The following is a 5,536-nucleotide window of genomic DNA, read 5'->3' as shown; positions in this document are numbered from 1 at the left end:
TTAGTTTAAATTTGGGATATAATACATGTATAAATAAATAGCTAATACAAAATGAAAAAATATATAAATGAAAATAAGAATTTTATAGAACAGCCGCAGCAACAAAACCAAACAACGACAAAAACAACAAGCAACAACAAAACAAAAAACTTAACTCAACAAAACAAAACAGACTCATGGTTGCGCAAACATGGCCATCATTGTGGTAGAATTTTCCTTCAAATAAAAAAAGCCAGCGTTTCAATGCCATGCGCACTGGGTCTCGTTCCTTCTACTCCTTTTTCATTTATCTGTCCCCGTCGTTTTACGCAAGAAAAAATGTGAAATTATGCAAACTGAGCCCAAAAAATGTGAAACTATGCGATTCTGTCAATTTTAACAAAGAATGATTTTATAAAAGAAAATAATCAGAAATCATGCTGAAAAGGATCAAATTTTGCTAAATTATATGCGGGGTGCATAAAACCACGGGGACATATTTATCGTACTTTTTTTGTCTTTTGTATGGCTGTTCCGGGGATTTTTTGTTCACAATTATTTTTCTTCCAAGTGATTTTCTTGTGATGTGATGAAACTAGATGGGTTGAGAACAGTAAAACGATTAAAATATGTGACAAGATCCATGTCGTGGAGAGGAACAATTCGCTTGATAATAATTACTCCAGACACAAACATTCTGGCTAAAGACTTAGTCAACATAATATAACATATGTAACTGCATTTTCCCAAGAATTGATAGATCTCTTCTTGCCCATTTTCCAAAAATTATGAGGAGGGTATCGATCCTGGGCTTACACTTTTCTTCTAGTTCTTCCACCGGTTTTGTACAGCTAAACTCCCAATAATTTTAATGCTGGGAACAAACTTTCAAATCGGAAATTCGTCTATAGTCACGGTTTGGCCATTTGTACACATGGCGTGACATTTATTCAAATTGAAAGCAGATCTGAAATAACGGAACAATCATTCAGTTTCAGATTGGACGTGGCTCTTCTCAAATCATTGGCATTCCTTAGAAATAAGGTAGTGTCGTCTGCATACTGACTAATTTTAATAGACTCCAAACCCGGTTAGGTGTTGATACCACTTACGGTGTTGTTCTGGATTACTTTTGAGTTAAAATTTCCACAGCAAGAATAAATAGTTGTGGTGAAATCGGACAGGTTTGTCAAACACTGTTACTCATTGGAAATGTCTTCGAGACATGACCACCACTTTTTACAAACGAGAGTCTTTCTCCCTGTATATTTCAATCCACTTTCGAAAGTTTGGGCCAAAGCCAAATACATCTAGGGTTTTGAGGATACAGTGAGTGTTTATAAAATCAAATGCTTGTTTGAAATCTACCGTAAGACTGATTTCTGGTGAATCCATGGTCTCGTGTCTGTGTAAAATATCACCAATCTCTCTACTCTCTGTGAATTATGTCTTCTTTTCATAAATCCAGTTCGTTGTTCTCCAATGAGCATATCTATACAGAGTTAAGACGAGTGGATAAAACTTTAGCTCAGATTTTGTAATCTGTATTTGTTAGGGAAATTGGTCTCCAGTTATTAATGCTATGTGTGGAGAGACCTTTACCCATGCAGTAAAGAAATTACTCCAACCCTTTCTGATGGAGCCAGCTTGTTGATCTGAAAGCTGTATATATAACTTTCCAAGGGAGTCCTTAATATATAATGCTCCCAAAATACTAGATAAAACTCGACTGGCAGACCGTCGCATCGCGCAGCAGAGCCATGCTTCACTGATTTAATTAAGGGCTGTTGCTGTCTCATCCTCAGTACTGGGGAATCACAAAACAATTTTTCATCCTCTGATAATCTAGGAAGATATGTTATTAGTAAATGCATCCATACGATCTGAAACAAGAAACAAACTCAAAAGGTTTACATGTATTACGACTGTTAACTTTATTGTAAACATTTTCGTAGTGTTTGTTATATGGTTTCCTCTGTACTTCATACAAGTAACAACGGCACGAGTTTTCAACTGCAGATTCGTAGAGGAATAGAAAAGGACCTTAAATAAATTCTAGAATAACATGTTCTGCTATGATGATAGAAGATGGATGTTTGTTTTAGTAGAGTTTTTAACGGTGCTCACAACTGCATAAGGTCACATGAGCGCCAAGGGGTAGATGTCAACAGAGAAGTCCTTACAGGGAATCATCAGACTAGCTCTGCTCACCTCTCTAGCTTCAACAGCACAAAGTCTGCTTCGACTATCAAGGCACCCCTGAAATAGCGGGTCACAAGAGTGTGACAAACATACAAAAGAAGTAAAGGGGAAAGGACGATAGTAAGGACTAGGAAAGAAAAAGCAGCAGTTCCCTGTTGCACTGTTGCAGTTCAGGTAGGCTACAATTGTGAGCATGACATCGATGAATCAGCCCATTTACTATTCTACTGTGCATAAGAACAGGTTACTGGGAATGGCCTAAACACACTTCAGTCAGTAGCACCGCCCTGGGGGGTTGATAGATGGATGGTGAAGAGGGTTGTTGTTTTTTTACGTGGCCTAGATAAGGTCAGGTGGGGGGCTAGCTTATAAGCCATAAATGTGGCATAAATATGGTAACGGAGGGGGTTTAGCTATAAGTTATAGGCCATATGTGGCCTAAATAAGGTAAGGGAGGGGGTAGCTTATATAGGCCATATGTGGCCTAAATAAGGTCACTCTTTTTTAAAAATTTGATTTCATGTTGACAATTTGCCCCAATAAAATAAGATAGTCACAAAACAGAATTTATAGACTCTTCAAGCACCCGCCAAATAAGACTCCGATTTATTAAAACAAAGGGAAAAGAAAACAACTTCAGTACTGTTAAGAATTTCATTTATTTGATGAAGCCAACAAAAAGATTTCATACATAATATTATTGTTGAACCAACTCAAGACAAAAACAGAACATAAGACAAACATAATTTCTTATTTACAATCATTCACTTCTGGGCAATGATAGATTCGTTCTGAGAGAAGTGATAGAGATAAATTTCAAAGTTCTGTTTGTCCTGTAACAATGAAAGCCCTGAGGGTTTGCAAAAATTTCATAGTTGTGTTTGTATAATATATGTGTGCATTTGAGTACAAGTGGGAGTGAAGATGTGAAAAAAAGGAATGAAAAAATGAGGTATGTGCCGCTGTATAAGAGCATGATGAATGCAAGTAACTTACAAAAACTTGCTTAAAACGGAAGGAGAAAAGAATGCAGGTGTGTGTGTGTGCGTGTGTCTGTGTGTGAAAGTACAGTCGGGCATGGATAACTCAAACACGTAAGAAACTGACAAAAGCATACGATAAATTCATTTCATAATTCGAGGAATCTGACAGTACAGTAGTCTCTGCCTAAGATCCCATCGCTTACGATTCCAATTCGCTTAATTAAGATCCTGTTGTTTGAGAAACATAATTTTTACTACAGAAAAGTGACCCCTAAGATCCCGCTCTACTAATTCACTAGACTGAAAGTCTATATATTCGGCTAAGATCCCGAATTTCAGATCATTTTACGAAACAAAAACCAGGGAGGACACAGCCGATCAACACAGAGTGAAAAGTTGAGATCATTGAACTGCCCGCCATGTCAAAGATCAGCCACTCTCGTAAATGAAATTACATAAGCGATGTATAACTCGATAAAATGGAACGTTTGACCAAGACGGGATAAGAACTGACCGATGCGCTTGTTCTCCCAAAACATCGCACTCACATCTGAGCTCTCCATCTGAACTTACATACTAAGTATATATACTTAGCTCCAGGCAGGATCACATGATACTCCGTGTACTGTGAACTCTTCCCTGATCATTGCTGCGGCAACAGTTGTCTCTACTCCCGAATTTGTTAGACAGTTTTAATTTTAATCGGTGTGGTCACAACGTAATGTTGCATAATGACAAAGGTGGGTGGAGGAACTCGGTCAAGAGAAGGAAAGCTATAAATTTTGGACAGGTAAAGGGGAAGGCCAACAAGTGCATTAAGTCATATACGAGTGCGCGGGACACATTAATAACATTTTCTGTTGGTATGAAATTTTGAATTTTGCCATGGGGTGGCAGCTTAAGCCTACTCTCATCGATTTTGGACCACCAAGGGATCTTTAACGTGCGCAACTTGCACACGGGACCTCTCAGATTTTTTGCCCATATCCGAGAAGGCTAGAGGTTAGATATTACCTACCATTAGATCTGACGTGTGGCTGAAAGACAGTAGTAAGAAGGAGCCAAGGAGTAGCAGTAGAAAGGCTGCAGAGAAAGAGTCAGGAGCCCAGAGGAAGGGGCAAAAGAGGTGAGAGGGTGGTGGCAGAAAGTAGAGATGAAAGCAGATGACAGAACATAGCTAGAAAGCAGGAAAGGACGTGAAAGAAGAAAATTTAATCTCGACCGTGATAGTGAGAGCCCCCGGCATAGATATTGAGAGTCATGATAGTATAATAAGGGAAAATGACATGCCTCATGCCAGGGGCATTGGTCATCAAGGTTGACCACTCTTTGCATGTCATATGTCATAAACTAACCCAGGGGTCACGTCAGTTAATTTTAGAGTAAAGGGAGACTATTTTACTGGTTGTGGGCCTTAATATGGGTCACCGTAAATTCTTCCCTTGGTGAATTGGCTCAGATCCCGTTTGCCTAAGATCTCGCATTTTCCTAGCCTCCGACACTGGGATCTTAGGTGGACAGCAAAGAATTACAAAAATATTACTCAAGGAATGATTTCCAGTTTTCTGTATTAATTTTATCTGAGCCAAATATATAGATGCCTGTGCATTACAATGTCAACGATGAGAAATGGGGGAAAAAAAACCCCAAAAACAAGACAATATAATGACCAATGAAAATGACAGAATCATAATAAGTATAGTGAGATAAAGAATGAGAGCGTGCATTTGATGACACTGTTATATTTTTAACTCAAACTACGAAATTTTAAGAAAATACACAAAACCATAGTTGAAGTTGATTTGTGGATCCTAGAAAAAAATGGTTTTTTAAAAGAAAGAAAAAAAAGAGTCAACGTGCACTTAACAAACTGTGCTGTATACAAAAGTTAAGCCTACTGACCTTCGGACTGACTTTTATGTTTTTTTGTTGTTTTTTAATTGCATTCAGAAAAAATTCACGTCTCAAGAAACCAGTTAAATAAATATCAACATGGCTAGGCTAGAGCAAAGCACTGTCAATACCTGTGTACTGTTATGTGCGTGAATGACAAGTGTGCCACTGAGCAAGAAGAAATCCGTCAATACTGAAGGACAGAAATGCATCACTGGACAAGTACAATCCAGTGGACTACACCAGGACCTGCATGTATTTCTGAAATATACATTATGTGTCATGGTGGAATCAGAAGCTAGTCTATATTTTAGTTTTAGCATATCGAGTTACTGATATAATCTTAAAGCCTGTTCATTTGGTTTGCTTTTGAAGAAATATAAAAACCCATCTATCTCAAATATGAGTCAAGAATATTTGCAATTCAAGGAGATGGGGGTCCCCTGGTATCAGAGATAAACTTAGCACGAAAATGTTGA

Source organism: Aplysia californica, unplaced genomic scaffold, assembly GCF_000002075.1.
Source record: "Aplysia californica isolate F4 #8 unplaced genomic scaffold, AplCal3.0 scaffold00520, whole genome shotgun sequence".
NCBI classification, from domain to species: Eukaryota; Metazoa; Mollusca; class Gastropoda; order Aplysiida; family Aplysiidae; genus Aplysia; species Aplysia californica.
The sequence above is the reverse complement of the archived record's forward strand: the minus strand, read 5'-3'. Positions refer to the sequence as shown.